The sequence below is a fragment of the Polyergus mexicanus genome, unplaced genomic scaffold (genome assembly GCF_030449975.1).
Source record: "Polyergus mexicanus isolate NDT 795.1 unplaced genomic scaffold, iyPolMexi1.0 SCAF_13, whole genome shotgun sequence".
Lineage (NCBI taxonomy): Eukaryota > Metazoa > Arthropoda > Insecta > Hymenoptera > Formicidae > Polyergus > Polyergus mexicanus.
This window is the reverse complement of record NW_027223333.1, coordinates 7,256,945-7,278,019: the sequence shown is the minus strand read 5'-3', so window position 1 is coordinate 7,278,019 and position 21,075 is coordinate 7,256,945. Positions and strand designations below refer to the sequence as shown.

The 21,075-nt window shown below is 37.2% G+C and overlaps 1 protein-coding gene across 2 annotated transcripts in view; it reads left to right on the top strand.

The window, feature by feature from the left end:
• Olf413 (DBH like monooxygenase olf413) overlaps window positions 1–21,075 on the top strand; it is a 253,229-nt gene that overhangs the window by 65,415 nt on the left and 166,739 nt on the right. Inside the window, exon 1 of one of the 2 annotated variants that reach the window (XM_070306134.1) lies at window positions 1,706–2,412. The exons of the other annotated variant lie outside the window; for it this stretch is intronic. The gene's annotated coding sequence lies outside the window, so the exon portion shown is untranslated. Of the gene's footprint in view, window positions 1–1,705; window positions 2,413–21,075 lie in introns of those variants that run through there. 2 annotated transcript variants of the gene reach the window in all.

Below are 21,075 nucleotides of genomic sequence, written 5' to 3'. Positions count from 1 at the left end.
CGGTATCTCAAAGTAAAAGGATCTACATATTCAATTAATTGTCAGTTAATTGTGATCGGCGTGATGCGGGTATCATGGTGGAAATTAGCGTAACCTCGCGAAGCATGAGAACTCGTCGCGCGTATCGAATTTATGCGCGTTGCCCCGCAGTGGAAATGGAAATGTCACTCGCATCGACGCCATTCGCCGAATGGGAGAGCTATGTGAAAAGTGTCTTGCAAATAGTGGTGATATAATTACGGGACCGTACCCCAAAATTCACACCGCAAATATGCAGTAATCCCCGAGGACTGCAGTTATCATCATAATGAAAGGAATTTATAAGCAGCTTCGCAAATTAATCTAGTTTCGTTGAAATTTCCATATATTGAGCTTAAATCAATTTTCGCTGATGTGAAAATTTCTCTCGGTTTTAACATAATTCTTTAACTGTTATTTTGCGATAATAATATTTTTTTCGACGATAATAATGAATAATACGAAATATAAAATAATCAACAAACATTAACTAATGCAAAATAGAAATCATTAATATTAACAAATATAATTATAATATTAAAGAAGACAAATATAATGTGTCATTAAATTATCCGAAGTTATATAATTTTACTTAAAATCAACTGTGTCGCGTTTCTTTTTTTCATTTTTTGACAAATGACGATTTCTAAATAATCCTCTAGTTTCAATTAGAAGAATTCTCATCATTTATTATTGCAATCTATAATTGTGACATTAAATAAAACATTTTTCTCGATTTCGGCTTTCATTATTCGACTGCATCTTGCATCGATAAATCGTGAAAATGATTGCGTTTAGCTTCTCGTTCGGTGGAAATTTCTTTCTCGATTCTCACCGTCACGTTGAAGTCCAATGGTCAAAGGAAAAAAAAAAAAAAAAAAGAGAGTAACATTCTTTTCGAGAATGTAGAGTCCGCTTGTTCGCGAGTATGATAAAGAGATTTCCCGAGCCTCTCCCGTTTCCCCGTCTGATCCGAGAAGAATAGCACGAGAGTGGAAGTGTCGAACATGTGCCTGGGATTGGCCGGCGCACTTCCTTGACCGAGGAAAACTCGATGGAGGAGTCAGGTGCAAGGATGTACATGCGCGCGAACGTCGAAATATTTCTGAAAGGAACGGCTGGTTAGGACGCGGACGGAGGATGAGGAAGGAGAAGATGCGGGAGATCCGGAAAATCCTTGGCGAAGGGTGCACCTCTCTGGTGCGCGTCGCGGCTTCTCAGAGAGGAATGAGAGGGAAGGATGAGAGAGAGGTTGATCGTGTGCGCTGTGTCGGAGGAGAAAACGGGGTGGTCGTTCGGTCGTTCGTACGCGAAGGGTCGGTGTTAGGCAGTCGGAACATGGCATAGAGGAACCGACCACCGTTGGAATGCGAGCGGAATAAGGATAGCGAATGAGCCAAAGAAGCGAGAGAGAGAGAAAGAAATAGAACGAAAATGAGAAAGAGAGAGAGCGAGAAAAAGGAATATTTCCTAAAGAAAGAGGCAAAGAGAGAAAGAGAGAGTGAGACAGATTCATGAAAGAGTAAGGATAAGGGGGAAGGAGAAGGGATGTCTCTCTTGAACGGGGAGATAGGGCGCGCGTAGAATCGCGCGCGCGGCGGCGTGAGTATGTGGTGGGGGTAGACGAGCGGTGGGGATTCCCTAGGAGGGGAGGCCGAAGGAACCCGGCTTCAGGTCGCAGTGGCGCTTCAGTACACAGGCTAGTACCGTGGCGCGCGGTTGGCTGGCCTGCACGCGGCGTCCGCGTCTTCTTGTCGAACGAAGGGAAGAGAGAACCGCTTGAAATTTCGATCGTTTAACGTGACAAAAGACGAGATAACGACAACGGTTTCTCGCACTTGGAATAATCGACTTGAGCGATTATTCTCCATTGAATGATATTCTCGACTTTAATCCGCGACGTATCTCTGTCGTCGCGCGAGAGAAACAAACTCGTATTTTTCTTCTCGCGGCCAATCGATTCGACGAAATCTGTCGATTGCGATCAGTGTGAATAGTGTTACGTCTACTTTAACCGCGCAAATTGGAACGCAACTTTCAGAGTGTCGCGACGACGAACAGATTGAAGTGACGCGCGGATGAACAGATTGAAGTGACGCGCGGATAAACAGATCGAGAGAGACGCGAGTGGTTGTCTATCATCGACTCGTCGCAGAGAATTATCGGCTCGGGTTATAGAAGGGCGTAATCGAGGAGCTCGTAAAGTGAGTGAGTGACAGTGGCGGAAGTGTGTGATCGCCAGGACGACGGAGGATAGGAGGCAGGTTCTTAACGACGCGAGTGTATAGCGAGAGAGAATCATCGTTTCTCGAGGGTCGAGACGACGGCGTCGCGACGCTCGTCAAAAACGTAACGGATCCGGAGACATCTCGCCGTCGTTTATACTTTTGAGTGGTGAGTTTTCTTCAAAATTCCACGAATCTTATCTTATCGATAATCGACGAGCGAAACCTAAAGCTACAGAATTCCGAGAGAAGTGTCTGAAAGGTGTACGCGAGATTAGATAACCTTTAGAACGTTTTCAGCATTTTTTACCTAAAGTTAATTATTTTCTATTTTATATAAAGTTATATTTATATATTATAACACGTATTTAATAGAAAATTTCCCGATTTTCAAAAATTATTGCGTTTCTACTTTACAAAAAGTTTAGATCGACATGAAAAATTTGACGAATCGATCGTAATTTCTTTTATAAAAAAAAAATTATTTACCATCTCTCTCTCTCTCTCTCTCTCTCTCTCTCTCTCTCTCTCTCTCTCGCCTACAAAGATTGGCACGATTTTGGATTCGCTGACACAATAGGCAAACTTTCGTCTGACAAAAATTGTTAGAATTCTTTGACATATTTATCTCATTGTCAATCCACGAAGTTTTGTGAAACAAGTCACCGTTCTAATATCTAATAGATAAATAGATGCATAGATTCTCAGATAAGGCGCGACGACGTAAATCTATCGGTGTTACTTTATCTCACGGTATCTTGATATAAGAATATTTCAGGAGATAAATGATGTACTTATTTTTTGAGTCTTCCTGGATGTTTGATGATACGACACAGCGCTAAAAAATTTCCGCTTTGATAATGTCTTGCTTTTTTTAGAATAAATAAAGTACGTTATTAAAAGAATGTAGAATTTTATGCGATAATATGCTTCCAATATGTATATAAAAGAATGCTTTATATATAGTAAACTTTAATATAATTATATAAAAACACATATCATTTTTTTTTTTTTTTTTTTTTTTTTTTTTTTTTAACTATATTTTTAACTCGGTTTATACAAATGGAGTAAAGAATAATCTTTTTCACCGATATAGTACAAGTTTTTGAAACGAAATATTCTAGTCATAAAATTTGACCTTGTATTTGTTGATTGTGCCCACAATCGTGCGGTACGTTTTTTTATATAGCTAGAATTCTTTACGAACGGTGACTGATAGCGAAACGTTAAAACTTTCTAAAAAAATGACGCAAGTCAAATCGTAAATCAATTGAATATCATGTATCAATGTATCTTTTTTGACGAAAACATGCGATTTCTGTTCTTCTTCAAAACCAACGCTAAATTTTTATTCGAAATCTTTTTTATCGCATCGGAAAAGATAAAAATTGTACGCGATCATATCGCGAGGAACGCAAACGTTAACAATCCGCCATCGCTCGGCGATTTGATAGCGAACGGTTAAAGTTTCTGATTTACCTGGCAAGCGAATAGTTGCCAGCATCGCGAGAGTCATTTCGCGAGTAATGCTTCACGGTAATATTCGCAGATCGATGTTTATGCCGTGGCACCTGTCACGCGCAGTCTGTCACTTCGAGAGCTCGCACGATACAGTGAAATGCGAAAGTGATCTCGCACGCGCGGCGAAAAAAAAAACAAACAAATAAAGTCGTACGATCGTAAAACACGGAGGCTCTCGATCATGCGAAACACACCGGCACGTATGTCAGTGCGCGTATATATTCGTAGATAAAATGGTAGAACCGATCTCGAATCCCATTTAAAGTTTGCGCTAAATCGCAGAAATTTAGTGCCATGTGGCACATACTAGTGTCACGTATACAAGCTGTCACTATCGTTATTTCTGTTCACGACAGGTTCTTCTGATGAATACAAAGTCGATTTCTCCATAACAATAATTTATTGCAATGTGTGTGTGTGTGTGTGTGTGTGTTTCATAATTGCTGAGTTATTTAATATCTAGAATTTATTTTACTTAATTCAAGTTTAAACAGGGGATTCTATAAATGAATGATTAAACTTTGTTTCTTTTTTCCGCTTTAATGTCATAATCAATGACATTGCGAGATCTTTTCGCCGATGAAACTGCGAATCTCAGCGACCTCCCGACTCGATTCCCGCGAATTTTCAACGAACCGACAATGACCGGCCTAATTTCTACTGGCACGCCTGTAGGATTTTTACGCGAAAGTTTCTCCGGGTATTAATGGCCGTCCAAGGCGGTGAATTTAAGAGCATTGTCGTGTCGTGCGGCCAAGTCGAAAATAAGAGAAACCCGAACGAAACTCTTTGCACCGTGCCCACCGCAGGGAATTTTTCTTTCTTTCTTAAAATCTTTTTGTTGTAGGTATCCGTAAATCTTAATTCATCCAAGTCAACGTTTTCCATTGTCTAAGATTTATAGGAAGTCATATATATCTATTCACATTTTTTTTCATACATAAGTTTTACCCTAATAATTTATATAAATCAAGAAAAAAAAATTATCAAATCGTTTGATCAATTTAATATATTTTCAATTAGTATGATATGCGAGTTTCAAAATACGATAGAGAGAATTTTACATACTCTATATTCTAATTTTCTAGCTTTCTAAAATCAAGTGTTTTACGACTTTTTTTAACGTCGTATAAATTTTGATTTTCGGTAAGCTTTCCTTATACCTACCTGTAAAATTAGAAACATATGGTTGTATTCAAAACGGATAATCTCTCAGCAGAATGGTAAACACTCCTTAGAACAAGCATTAGGACATTGAGATTATCATGAGATTCTTGAAAGGGTTAAGTTGAGTTCACGAGGCGTTTCCTAATCCGTAAACAAACTTGACAGTTCTTGACGAGGCTCCTTAAACTGTTGCGTGCCTTATAACGCTTTAATACGAGCTAACACATCTCACGAGCGTAGGTTTTTAGTGCTTTGTAAATGCGATGGGTCTTTCTCTCTTTAAATACCTTTTAAAAAATAAGAAAGTAGCGAGAGATGACAAATTTGATAGAAGCTTACGATAAATCATTCATATATTTTGTAATCTTTACGCCATACGATATAGATGAGAAATAAAATATTCCTCGATCACTGCAAGGAAATATCATTTTCTGTTGAACGTATTTGATGAAAAATTGAAATATAAAAAATGTATAATTAATCTTTGAATCCTTTATACCTACCAATGTTTGTATTTTTCATTTTTAATATTTTTGACTACGAATTGTTCGAATAATCTTTTTTTATAATTCGAATAAAAAGATTTTTAAAAAATCAATCAGAATAAACGTTGCACAAAATTAATAATTTCTTAAATAGGATTTAGAAAATTAGTTAATTAGTAATAATTAAGATCCATTAAATCCATTAATAATAACTTTGTGTAAAAGTTTCCCAATATTCTATTTCGCGTCATAAAAATTATTCTGCATATTACTCGCGTCTTATAGTCTAATGAAAAGAAAATGATTATTAAGACTAAGATTAATGTAATCTTACTCTTTCGATTAAATATGAGTTTTACGTAGATATATATTAGTATACGTAGTAGATATTTAACACTCAATTATTATCATGATCTTTAATTTTTGGAAATCAATCTGTGAAAAAGATACGCAAAGCGATCGAATAATTCTTACGTTGATTCTAAAAAAGAAAGAAAAAGAAAAGAGGAAAATCGATTCATCTGTTCGATATCGCGGTGATTCGCGAAAATGCTGCGCGTTCGCGTTTCTAGGAATGCGAGCTCTCTTGGCGAAGTGTGAGAAGAAGATTGTCGTAGACGCGCGAGAGAGATAGCGCGACGGCCGACGGGCGATGTATCACGGCGACTGTCCCTACGTCGCGAGGATCTTTTACCGGCTATCTCCTTTAAGCTCGCTCCGCTCTCGTGAACGGCGGTCCTACGCGACGCGGGACGCGCGGCGTTGAGGCCGTTCGCGTTTCCACGAACTTCCTGCTCGCTTTCTCCTTCGTCGCTTTCGCATGAAGATTATTCTCCCGTTCGCTTTAGCGTCCCCAGCCGTCGGGCGGAAAAAGCAATCTGTTAACGGATCTCGTCCTTTATTCCCGTACGACGGGAGAGTTTTTCAAATTCGTTTTCTATTTGAAGGATTAGTCAATCTTAATATCCGCGATACCGATCATTAATCTCCCTGCGAAATTCGTTACTGCCTTACTACTAGGGAAATTTTATACCGTGTATCGAAATTATCGTCGCTTAAATTGATATCGACATATCGGCATCTATTTTCATCGCGCACGGTAAATCGACATGATTCTTTTTACTACAGTTTCTTATAATATCTTTTAATATATATTTCGATTATATTTATTATTATTATTAATGTTAATATTTTTTTCTAGAATATATAGATGATATATTATAATGTAATAATTTTTTTCTGTATATTATATATACTTTCTATATGAAACACAGTGAAAAATAATATCTTGGTTGTTGATAAAATGCAATAGCATTAAATATTGATTATAATTTAAGCGCGATGCATTTTAGGCGATAAATAAGGCTATTATTTCATAAAATTCTAGTACATTACGGTCGATCGTGTATTTGACAATTTGCGAGGAACACGACGTTTCTAGTACGAAAATTTCTGAAGCATTTTATTCTGTTACGTGCGATAATAAAATAGCGTGGCATATTAAATTAGTCACGCAGGCTGTAACGCGCAATTTGCATTGAAATTGTAAAGATATCGGGGCAAAGTAACGTGGGACGTTCAGTTTATACAAGAATACTAGTGCCTATAGGAAAGCATTTGTGTATGCGTACAATATCTCGTTTAAAAAATAATATTTTATTCAGATAGTAATTGTGTACAATGCAATTTCGAGATTGTTGGAATTTTTTACCGAAATTATGACATTAGATCGATATTTTTACTATTATATTTATTGTACGAAATATTTTATACGACATGTGTCAAGTTTCGATCGAGCTATAAATTATTAGGTTGGACTCTCTCTATAATGGAAAAATTTTTCAGAATGTTAAATATTTTCAACTAATTAAGTCTAGAATCTACGAAAACATGCTATAACCATTATTTTTAAATTACTAGAGTTATATACTAATACTACAGTTTATTTGAACTTTTTAAAAGGCAACTATTATGTTTAAAATTTGTCGCGGATACTTTTTCATTATACAATATATATATATATATATATATATATATATATATATATATATATATATTATTTTATGATAATAATATTTTTTATTCAATTTTCAAATAAACATATTTGACAAATTCGCTATATTAGTAACAGTCTGAAACGGTCTTTCTCCAATAAATAAGATAAACACGAGATCTAGGACGATCGATAGAAGGACAGATAGAACACTCTTTAGTATGCATCATTTATCTAACCCCCAAGCGAATCAATGAGTGCGGATCGAACGGATATTTCCGTCCGCCTAAATTTACGATACAACGTACTCGTGCGCACATGCATCGTTTATCCGTTAATCCGCGTGTGATTTCGCGGATATCTCTCTTGATGGGGATCGCGGGCGACGTCTTAAATAGCCCCGATAGATAAGACGGAGAGCATTCGTATATCTCTAAAGGTCTGCCCTCGAATAGGGGGTGTAAGACGGACGGATGGACGGACGAACGGATTCGCTCACGCGAATTTTCGTTTCGCGAGTCGACGCGATTAGGATCTCTTACTCCCTGTATGTGTTACAGTTGTGGATCTCGCGTCCGTGCGCGGGTTATATCGATCCCCGGGTTTATTTTATGCATCTATAAATTAAGCGGCGTTGAAGTACGCCGATAAATACGACGACGAGGACTTTCAAGAATATACCACGCTACTTAGCATTTTGCAATTTCATTTCCGCGTGAGTACGTGCCCGCGCGTCATATCCGCTTCATAGAGGGTTCATTAAAGGGCGAGTGTACACTTTATATTCACTCGCGGCTAACGTAAATCAGTCGGTAGAGTCCTCTCTCTTCTCCGATATTTCCAACGTAAACTCGCTCTCGACCGGTAATTTATTACATCTAATTTTATAATTCAACGGTTTTAGAGATTGATTATATTTTTACGACGAGCCTTTCCGTGTGTTATACACAATTCATTTTCTACACTACTCCACTGTCCTACTCTTCTAACACGCGCGACATCCTTCATAAATAATTTACCCACATATTGCACTTATCGTTATATAGACGTTTTACAAGATTCATACGTTTATTCTGTTCTGTACTGTTTCACTCAACCGGCACCCACGTGAGCCCCTGACACCCTTTCACTTTACAGGTAAATCACACGTTTGTCACGTATTTCCGCTTGCGCTTATATGCATGCATCGAGTTTTTCTTAACATCCTGTCGTCTTATGCAACGCCTGCCAAGCGTTACAATCTGAGAACATGAGATATCGCGCATTGTTCTCCGGTTGATCCGATTTTTCGACGTACTTTTCTTCGAGAAATCCGGTTTTCTCACAAACTTTTAAAACGCCCGAGAGCTTTATAATTTGTTTTTCAAGAATACCAGAAAACATAAATCATGTTTTCTGCGCACATTTATAGTTATGATATAACAATTTATTATATAAACTGTGAATATTATAAATAAAATAATTTTCTACAATCTAAGAAATACGGAAAATATAATTTAAGCGTCTTAATAAACATTTTCAGCCGTTTTATCAACATTTGAGAAATTTGTTTGAAAGTATAAAAACATAAAAATACAAAAATTTTTTAAATATTTTGTATCACGCAAAGAAACAACTTAAAAAAAGATTTAAATTTCTCTTCCGGTAAATAAAGCTTCGGTACCTCGGAATGAGTTGACTGGTGACGCGATGGCGAGCGTCAATTAATATTATTAGTCGCTAAAGCTTGATAATACCAATTAGCGAAATCCGGGCAAGCGCGGCGACCCCGATGTTTGACACCCTCTGCAAGCCCAATTATCCTAATCCAAAATGAACAACTACGTGCCGTCGTGCTGCCAAACACTTCGTTCGCGCTGTAACGATTAACGATCGTCACTCCGACATTACTGTAGAGGCCCTCGTTCATTCCACGCGCGCAACACTTTATTTAAATTATCTGTTAACGTCGGGTATAGCATAATAATTATGAGACGGGATAAACCCGACGTTGATCAAAGGTCGAATAACTCGCTATGAGAAATCATTGTTCAGTGTAACATATGTGCATCTATCGACGAAATGTCAAACTAATCAAAGAGACAAGTGGGCGAGGATGGTTATGCCACATCTTTAGGAAGATTGATTTCTATATGCTTGGAGATATAAATTATTACTTTTCATTATATCGTACGTATTATCGATGTCCGCGATGATAAATATTTAATAAAGTTGGCCACATGATGTAGGCAAATGTATTCGTTATAAGCTATCATTATTATCTAAACTTTCAAGTTCTGGCAATCTTAGAATATTCAATGTAATTAAATTTAATATGTTTCTCTTATCCATTTGCTACTTGAGTTAATCATTATTCAATAATATAGCGTCTCTATTCCTCTGTCTTCTATAGCGCTTCGCTAACACCATAGCGAAGCTCGTGAATTCCGGTTGAATTTGAATTGTTATGGAGTAGTTGATAATTCGATTTGACAAAGTTGCTTATCCTCGTCTCTTGCATTTGCACTATCACTTCCGAGAATCCGTCCAATTAATAATTCACCCTCGAACTTCTCAAAACAGCATTGTTGAAGAAATCTGAGCAAAGTACACATTGATTTTACCCCGAGAATATTTCGTGTGTTGTATTATAAAATTTATTACAAAAAATATATGGATATGTGTTATATGTAATTCTGAATGTTTTTAAAATTAAATTTTTATTATAACATTTTTTTATAATTATTTGTATTTAAATTGTCTGTCTTCTTGCGTTTTCATAGAAATTAAATCATAGATATTAAATCGTCAATATATCTTTATATTTGTATTATTCTTTATAGCGTTATTTTAGGACATATTACAGAATAGATTTAGTTAGATAATTTCTTAATAATGTTTCACATACCACTACATCACACTCCCGGTAGTCACTCGACCATCATCTTCCGCGATCATTGACTCGCGTTCGCGCCTTGTCCACGTCGTGCCATTGAAAGATCGAATTAATCGACCGATCAGAGATCCCGTTCAGTTCGGAGCGATCGTTGAAGATAATGATAGCCGCGAGGAATGCTAACGCAAGGGACGAGAAGGGTGTAGGAGCTAGAGAGAAAACGAACAAAGTCTGTACTCACGTTTTGTCGCTCGATCTATAATTTCGCCGTGGAAAGTCCAATAAAAGATAACGTAGGAAAGAGTGGGACGGGAGGAGGCGCAGAGGCTGGTGTGAGACCAGGCCGTGGCACACTTACAAATTATGGAGAGAGCGGAATCGCCACCAGCCGTCGGGACGACCCGGTAATTTTGGTAGGGCGACGAGATTAAGCTGCTTCACGAAAACCATCATTTCGTCGCGACAAAGGTACGCATTATCCGCGGCGGGACGATGACAGGCGCGTTCGCACACTTTGACTTGCTAATGTCGAATTGATCTCGCGCACACGACAATCACTCGAGCTTCTTTCATCTTCTTTTCTTTTCTTTTCTTTTTTTTTTTTTTATCTCTGCACGATTATTACGAATATACATCGAATATATAGATATCGATTGCGTTACGACCGTAGGGACCACTTTTCTCAGTTTCGAATTTGGGACACTGAACTATTTTAAACGTACGGCTTTAAATGGTACGCTATTATAAGAGATAACTGTGAAGAGATTCAAGTCGCACGTTTTTAATTGTTTAAACTGCAAAATGATCTGTTCTTGAATCTTTTAAATTGCAAGTGGCAGATTTTTAAATCTGTTAAGCTGGATTTAGAAAACAGTGAGATTATTTTATTATACTTCATTAAAATATTCTTTACTGTAGTATATATTGAAAGATGATAACAAATGAATTGAGATTATATTAGCTTAAATAATATTGGCTTATCGTTTATTTTCTATCAAAATTGGTTTTTTTTTTCCCTCTCCCTCAAAGATCGATCTCACCGATCGATGCTGACACAGTTTTCCCTTAAATATCGGGGAAACGAGCCCTTTGTCTGCCGAGGAGAGACAAAGACAGATTCGATCGATATCGCTGCATGCCCTTTCGACGTTTCGAGACCTACTAAGGCAGGAATCGTCATTTCGCCACAAGGAAAGTGTATTAGCGGTTCCCTTTGATTTGCTAATTTCCAACTGCCCGCGAGCGGAATGATTCGCCCTTTGATCTTTTGCGCGTATTAACGACGCAACGCGGGCGTTAAGCCGGCGTCGCGACGTTCTTGATTTTCGTTGCTTTGAAGCGAAGTGAAAAAGTGCACGCCGTTTCATCGGAATAGTAGATTCGCCAATATTAAATAATGCTTGAATTTAATTGTTTTTTTTTAAAACTCCCAGCATATTTATCAAGTACGCAATATCATAATTACATTATCTCTATTCTATCCTTCTTTGTTTCTTCTATAGTATTAATGTTTTACACTATTGATAACGTTTGTAATTATTGAAAAGAGTGTTTTAGGAATCTGATATTATCAAAAAATATAATAATTAAATTTTAGTTATATCGAAAAATGACAAGTATAATAAATCGGAAATTTTTATAAACTGCAATTTCATACACGAATTTTTCTAAAAATTATTGTGTCACGCATAGTTTACAGTAAATGAGAGATTTTTTGTTTTGTTAATTGTTTTATTAAAAAAGATTGATATAACGTAAATGAGATTAATTTGTGCAGATTTTAAAATTGCATCGCGCAATCTTTCTAGATCGGCAAGATAAACGATTAGATGTCTATTAGTTTACTTTTTAGTTCTGGTGATAGCATTTGCTTTCTCCGCAGCTGCGATTTTATCTCTAGTGACGCTGTGCGAGAACGACACATCGTTCTTTACTCGTGACACTGAGTATAAATCTAGGATTTCAGAGCAAAGGAGAGGAAAAGAGAGCAAGAGAGAGAGAGAGAGAGAGAGAGGGGGGGAGGGGGGACGATATAATTAATCGAACTATGATTCCCGTCGTTGCTTTGACTTGCTAATTCGCGAATTCGATGGCGCCGAGATCGCGGAAAAGCGCGCGTCCGCTTTTGTCCCGAGAAATTTTCATCGACGCCGTTATATTTCATACGTATTGTCCGTTTCGCGTTCCGTCACGCTTGGCCGGAATCCGGCCATTCAAGCTTTTGTCGCGCGCTAAAATCCCGAGGTATGAACCGAAATGATTAATCGAGTATCGGTATATCGTCGCGCTGCGTCGCGCCGCTCGCCGATCGATGTCGATATTGATGTAGATTTTTTTTCGCTTGGCGTTCGCCCTGGTAAGCGGGAAATCAAATAAACGACGCTATCAACGCGCCTATCACGGCCCTCGTGGATAACGAAGTTTGTTTTTTTCCGGAAAACTTGGATGCATCGTCGATCGCGTTCTGTTCCATGCGCACTTCGGATAAAACTAATTTGAACGCCATTACACGAGAAATTATTGATTCACTGCAGTTTATTGCGTGCAAAAAAATGATGTAATGTATTTTATTTTTATTGATGCGCACATTTGTGTACCATATCTAAAAGATTTTGAAATAAAAACCCACATCGCTTTATATATACTTTATATCGTAACTTTTGCACTATCATTTCAAGCACGTAACTTCTACAGAACCTTTGACGATAAAGAATCGGCGAAATAAAAGAAGCAGTAAAACATGAAAAGTCTCGAGATTAGCATCTCATTTCCGTTTTTGAAATAATTTTTTTTTTACTATGTTTTAATGAGAAACGAATACTTTCTCCTGTGAACGAGGAAAGGGTGGGGGAACCGAAGGGTAACAGATAATCCGCGTCATCTGTGACGGATGACACATGTCGATCGTTAAAAAGTGAATGGGCACCTCCATACATCAAAGAGATAATTATATTATATAGTGTTTCTGGCAAGAGTATTTTTAGGCGTCTAGAGCACGTCGGTCGGTATCGCGGGGAACACCGGTCGTCCTCCCCTAACAGTCGCATCCCTCTCATCCGCAACTGTACGCTTCTTATATCGCGCGCGAAGATAACAGAAATAGATGCTGTTACGAAGGGATGAAACATTAAATTGTTCGTTATTTGTCCCCCTTTGGCCGTATCCGAGAAATGTGCAGCTGCAGCTACACTAAATTACTCGTTTACGCGCAAACGACATTAATCTGCGCGTAAAATACTATTTGAATCGTCATTTTATATATAGAGGTAGGAAGGGGACATGCCGAGAACCTAGGCATGTCCCTTCGTAAAAACAGATATGACAGGTGGAGATCATAAATTAAAGAAAAGAAATGAAAATTATATCAGTAATAAAGTAGCCAAATTTTTACAAGTTAATATAGAAACATGTTTTTTTTTAATGGAAAGTGATCTTTTTCTTTTGGATGCAAAATATTTTTGCTAATCTCGTACTCTAATCTTTACTATAACGTATTTATAAACGTATACATATACACATCAATTTCTAATTATATCAAAATTATCTTTGAGATGCCTTCGAATTTCATCTGCAATATTTAATTATACGCTACATGTTCCTAATTCGTACATACATACATACATACATACATGCATACATACATGCACATGAATATGATTAGCACGTTGAACGGACTTTTCTCTCTCTCTCTCTCTCTCCCCCCCCCTCTCTCTCTCTCTCTCCCTCTCTCTCTCTCTCTCTCAAGATAATTAGTTTGTAGAGATGCTAATTTCAGAGACGAGCACGTATATATATGCACTACCTTGTATGCACATTTGAGGACGCTACACAGTGCGATTTTAAACAAGCTAGTGCAAAAAGCGGGAATTAGTATCAAACGGCTTTTAATGTGAACAATCTGCATGCCGCACAGTGAGAAAGAGAGAGGTACGGAGAGGGAGAGATATGAAGAGAGCTATTATGCAATTCTGTGCAAGCCGGTGCATTTTCATGGTCGCGAGCAAACGGCATTCTCGTGAGCTCGAATTAATCCGCGGTTTGTGTTATGATCATCAAAAGAACTTTTTTAATGAAACCGTCAGGAGCACACAAATCGTTGCTAGCATGATTTTAAGCTTTAAGCGCTCTCAATAATGGGCCCTCGAGCAAGTTCGAGCCTTTCCTCTTCGCCAAATACTCTTCAAGACACATAAGGATCCCATTGTTACTCAGCATTAAATATTATTGCTCTTGTGCGGCGTGAGAAAGATACTGAATTTTTAATGGCGCATACTTTGCGCGTATGATATTAAAGCGAAAAGCAACTCGTGCGAAGAATTGTATATTAATCTTTTTGTATTATTCGAATACGTACAAGAACAATATTTAGTAGCGCTATAAGAAATTTACTTAATAATTTATTTAATAATTTAAAAACAGTTGTGCATGTATGTACGTTTGAATAATCGCCGTATCTATATTTTTTCATTTACTGTAATTTTCCATAAACAATTTTTAAGTTTCTTTAAATTAAATATCTGCTAATTTTGATATTACTACGTAACGTTACAAGATTGGACGCATTAAAATTATACAGCAATTTCTTAAAATGTATAAATTAATCTTAATCGTATCGCGAGATTGCTCAATTTTCATAACGAATCATGGCATTCTATTACGGTATTGCATATCGTCGCGATATAAGCTGAAAATTATTCTCAGCTATTACGGATCATCATTTGGGATACGATCATCGATCGCGATTTTAGGCTCTCATTCTTTGTCGATTAAAAACTTTTCTCGTTCCTCTCGCGAAACTTAATGAAGAAACTTCGAGGGGAAATCATCGCTCCTTTAATGTCACGTTTGAGAATAAAGTGATCTTTGGCGATGTTTGTACTTTTTGTAGAAATACAATCGTTTTCTTATCATTCATTTACTGTCACGTAATCGGCACAATGTCCCTCAATCTTCCTCGCGGACGATATGTATACGATATTGTAATCGATAAAATCATTTTATTTAATCGAGCAAACATAATTTGGAAAATAACACGATGCCGCTCTAGTTTTAGCGCGTTATTAACTTAATTATTATGATTGAAATAAAAATGTAGCTATCTCTAGAGATAGAGAAAAAATATGGTTTCCGTATATATTTCTATCTTTCCGTTAATAATGAAAATGCTATCAGTATCGTGCTTGAAAAAGTAACGACGATAACGCATCTCGAAACGAGTTTTCCTTCATTTTTGTGCTTCAGCCGTGGCTTTTTAATTATCTCGCGCGGTGCGAATGACACCGGTGCACAAATTGAGAGGAAATGGACGACGACGAGCCGAGGGAGAGGACTCGAGGGCGTAGTCAGATAAATAAATTTGTCCAAGTCCTCGTGTCCCGTCGGCCCGGTTATTTGAAGGTATTCGAAGTATGCGGTGTGCAAACAGACGAAGGGTAAGCGCTTAAACGTGCAACGTTCCAACAACCGTAATCGGGATTGAGTGGAAGTACGATCCCAAGCGCAATTAATTGCCTCTGATTCAATCTTTTTCAGGCTGAATTTTGTCAGCATGGAGAATCTACAAGCAGATAGATATCGCGTGTGTGAAGAGATGTAACTCTGATTGATAAGCTATAATGTGTCGATATAAATGCATTAAAATATTTTCGACTTTTTTGATTTTTGATAATAAGTGTGAGAAATGTATGCGAAAAGATACAATTTGTCCAGTTTCTCTTCTATCCTAATTAATCTAAACAAGATAATTGAGAGAATGTAACGTGTATATTGCAGTAAACTTTATACTCTCGACTCTCTTAACTTTCTGCCTTTCATTTTCATTAACATTTAACTCTCCGATCTCTAAACTCTCTGAACTCTCGAACTGTCATTTTGTAACTTTGCAACGCTCAGTTTTCAGCTCTCGAATCGCAGTTTGCGATTTCTCACTATTATCTATATTTACTGTATATATAAGATTTAATGTATATATTACAGCGATATAAATAATAAAAAATCGAACTAGATGCAATCGTTCGTAACAACTAATTCACTTTTAACACTATCCACAGCGTTCTATCAAACGATAAAAATTGAAATTACATTTCGGTCTTTACGTCGGTTACTTCGAGCAGATTCGATTCAAGAGTCACGAGAGAGTTAATCGACCAGCTAAGCCAACTCGATAATTAAACCGTTTTAATCCACTCTCGCGCGGAAAATACTTAAATCAAACGTCATGAAAAGAGGCGTCGTGCCGGCGAAGAGGGTGCGATGCTCCTCCTTCTTTCAGTCCGACGGAAGATATTTCTCCTTGAGAGGCGAACATTACATCTCACTCTAGCGCTACCGTGGTTGACGTCTAATGATAGCGTGCTCGGGTTCCTCTCGATGTATGTAACCGTCCGACAACTCGTACATTCGCATAGAGCCGCGCATAGAGTTTCCGCCTGTTAACCTCTCCACGTCGACGATCGTCTCCGCGAAAGTCGAGAGAAGCTCGGGCGAATACGTCGGATTGCGCTGTAATGTTCTCTCCACGAGAGAATTTCCGATGCTTTAACGCGTCTGTTAATTCAAAGTTGAAGTTGGCACGCAAACGGGATCGTGACGTAAATTTGGTGCATCGGTTCTTTTATCCAACAGAAGAAGATTCTCATATTTACGAAATAAATTTAAACATTATTTTTCCTTTTTGGTTTTTACTTATTTCGATTAAGATAAATAAATTATTGGAATTGTTTTTTTTTTATTTTTATTTATTTATAGTAACGACATTAGAATAATCGCTCGCATCCTATCATATGAGTTTATCACTCAGAAATATTTAAGTGTAATTCGTCCATGTGTGTTTTTAAAAAAATTTAGTGTATTCTTCAAATAACTTGGAGCCTGTGTATTAATGACCGTGTCATATATTTTTTTCTCTCCTGCCTTTCTGAAATTTATCATTTTTCTACACGCAAAGGGATTATAATTAGCACGAAGATGTACTCTAGAGCGTAAGCATCGTTTCAATGGAACTGTCTCTTCTGCAAGTACGAGTACGGGATTTCGCTTAGGTTTCATGATCTCTTTGTAGAAAGTAATTAGATGTAACGATCTCACGACCACACGCTCGTCTTCCATGCTACCGTTCTGATCTCCAATTCTATGGAACGCCAAGTAAATTACGACCACGCCGTGCGAATGTCATTACATACGCGATTCATCTTATTTCGTCGTTCGCCGGATCGAGTAAATGGAATGAACCGAAATCCTTGGAGAGTTTAAAAAAGATAGCACGAATATAAACAATGGATACTAAGAACAATTTATATTTAATTCTTTTATTCTATTTTTGCACAATGCTAGTGTCGAAACGCAAATTGCTAGTCAAAAATATATATAGCTATTAAGTAATATCGTTCAGGTAACACTCGTTGTATTCTGTTAATACATCGATCTTATATATATCCCAACAGTTTATACATGTAACTTTATGTAAAAGCTGTACAAGTGAAGTTATAAGCGTATATACCTCTTAAACGAAATAATTTTAAATTTAACAAAGAGTCCGAAGGTTTCTTACAATGAGATTTTAATGCTCGAAAAAGGTATTGATTTTATTATTTTAAACAAGATATTCGTAAAATATAAGAATAAGAATGTCAGAAATAAAAATAGAATAAAGAAGACACAACGCGAGAGAGTGGATTATGAAGGTGGCTTGTGCATAATTGTATAAAAAAGTCTTCAGAGCACGCATTTAGTTTGCGGTTACAACTTTCGTAAAATAACTAATGTTGACATTTTTAAAGTAGCCTGGAGTATAATTAACCTTAACTTACAAAATCTCATCGGATGAGCTTTTAAGGCGTAACCGACGCTAAAAGGTTTAAAAGTTTCTACGGATATTTTCCAAGCTCTTATTCTAGCCGTAAAGCGAAAACATAATTTGTATCGAATTTCAAAAACGATTTAAAATAATTATTCTTTATATATTGCTCACTTACAGATTTGCAACTATTTTAACATGAATTTTAAGAAAAATTATTTCGCGCTTTTTCTTTTTTCAAAAATCAAATTCTTTATATCTATATAATTCATTCGTGTAATATATCTTATTATTTATTATTACGCTAACTAAAGTTAAATATTAGCATGTACAAAATTATATAATATATTATATATTAATGTCAGTTCCAGGGGGAAAAAATGGTAAGATACTTAAAGTATTGTAAATTCTGTCAATATTAGTGTTATATAAAATTGAAGGATTTTAATACTCGCGGTATTGGCGTCCAATCGCGATTTGAAACGATATTTCGACGCCTCGCCTAACGAGATGATACTACCGACGCGAATGTAATCTTCATCTCGTCCGCCGCTATGCCATTGACTTGGAAGGCCGGAAGGCTCCTATATAGATCGCTTTATAGATCGTTCCCTTTCGCTTTCCGCTCGCGTGCGCGTAAGCGGTACTCGCTATTTCGCCTTTGCCTTCTCTCTCGACCGCTAAATCCATCGGTACTTGCGCCTCTCTCTCTCTCTCTCTCTCTCTCTCTCTCTCTCTCTCTCTCTCTCTGACGTAATTGTCGCTCACTTCTTCATTGTGAAACACTTTACGCGGTAATGCAGTTAAGGATACCGATTCGCAGCTGGTTGCGCTTTCTTAGAGATTGCATTATGTTTAATATACTGAAATGCTCGCTATACAATCATATCCGCAGAGTTAAAACATTGCCTGCGTACGATTGAAAAAAGCAATATGAAAGCTATGCAGAAAAGAGGAATATTAGAAATGAGAATATATCGATTTAAATTTACTTTTATGGTCAACCTTCCATAAGGTTTTATTCATAGAAAAATGAAGAGAATGTTTCTTCTGGTTTTATTTTACCTTGTATTTTTTTGATATCGTATCGAATGATATCGCGAAAAAGACGATTTTCTTCCTAAAATATTTCTCTTTCGCGCGGAGAATATCGAGAAAGAAAAAGCTTTGAGTGAGAGAAGAGCGATATTTCCGTTTCCGCTGCTTTGTTCGCGTCGGTCTCTTAGGATTCTCCGCGTCTACGAGCTGCTACTCCAATTTTAGGGCTGCGAGTGTGCGAATTTTTGGCCCTCTTGTCTGACGGTAGTGGGCGATTCGTTTCGGCGGTAACGCGGTAACGCGATTTTCTCTCGTCGTACGCGAGCGACCGAGAGTGGTCCCGTTCGCGCCGAGTTCGGATGCCATAAATACGCGAACGTGCGCGGGGAACCAACGGGATGCTGCCAGGAGATGCCGGCCGTTTAACCCCGAGATCGATGCGCTCGGAGCGAAAACCCGCAGTCTGCGCGAGATCGTCTTGTCGAGATCGAAAACGTTGACTGATTTTCGCAACTGCTGAATTACTAGTAGATAAAGACGTCGCACAAGATCACACCGACTATAACGACAGATTCTTTCGTCAATCTGATAAAATGTGAAAACGTTAATATGTCTCAAATCATTGTAAGCTAACAACTTTTCGTTAATCGCGACTTTAAGGTAATGTTAGATGATATTTTTCAATTCGATCTTTAATTATATATTTAATGTTGAGTATTAAAATATAAATAACGGATATAATGATTCTTATAATTTTTACAAAGTAAAAAATGTTTTAAAAATTTGTCATAATATTGATAAAATTAAGATTGAAGATTATGAAATATCTTTCACCAAGTTTAAAGCTAATGAAAAATCGATTCTAGTTTTATGAAAATAACTTATTCTTATAGTTATAGTAGACGGGACGAATTGGCGGGATAAAATAGATGGAGTATGCGATATATAGAAGGACATATTGATTATTTTATAACTTTTTTATTGCATTTTTATATAACTCTTTACTTTAACATTATCAATTTTTACTCCCGACTACTGCCAACCGCAGGTTATTGTAAATTTCATCAAGTTACAAGTTACACACAAAAAATAGTATTTGAAATAGTATTTCGATGTATTAAATCTCCCAAACATCGATGTTCAACATTTAATATTTGTAGCCTGCAACTCAGAAAACCAAATAAATCTTCTTTCTCTTGCTCCCCTCTTGTATGTGGAGAATAATATCGCCGGATGCAACGTGATACGTTTACAAGCTTGCAAAGTATCCGGGACACCGGATGCTATCGCCTGTCGGATTCTTGTTCATAAGAATGTAAGACATCGCGTGGGGTAACGATCGCGCAGTAAAATCGCGCCTGCTAATTTCACGAGGATGCCATCGGTTAAATAATCGACCAGGCTTCTCCGCAGCAACAGTAACGGTGGTCCGACATATATCCACGTCCATAACGATTTTAGTGCGCGGGGACCGTCCGTAGAATAGAGGAGCATCCGAAATTAACGGTCCGTTTTACGTGCACATCGAATACACTATCCGGAGATTCTTTATACTTAAGCTGCATCGCTAACAGCGATAGATAGTCCTATCAAAAAGTCACTTTCAAGAATAATAATCGTTTGTTTAACGGCGATCGCTTACCGTGATCTTCTGCAAGAAATAAAAAAAGGACCATTGCGGCAAAAGATTAAATGTGTGTTTGATCACACGAGAGAGAATTCGTATTAAATATCTCTAAATCAGAGATAAAGTTTGCTTTCGTCGTATTTTTTGTAACGGAGGATTAATTTTAAAGTTTATCGAGAAAGTTTTTATTATTTATCTTTCGCGGTGCAGAAATGTAGAGTTTCGACTGTTGCAAACTCGCTGGAAACTCTAAGAATTTTTGAAGTCGCGCACTAACGTTAGAATTTCGAGAGAATTTAAAATAAATAACTGATTCGAGAAATTCTCTCGT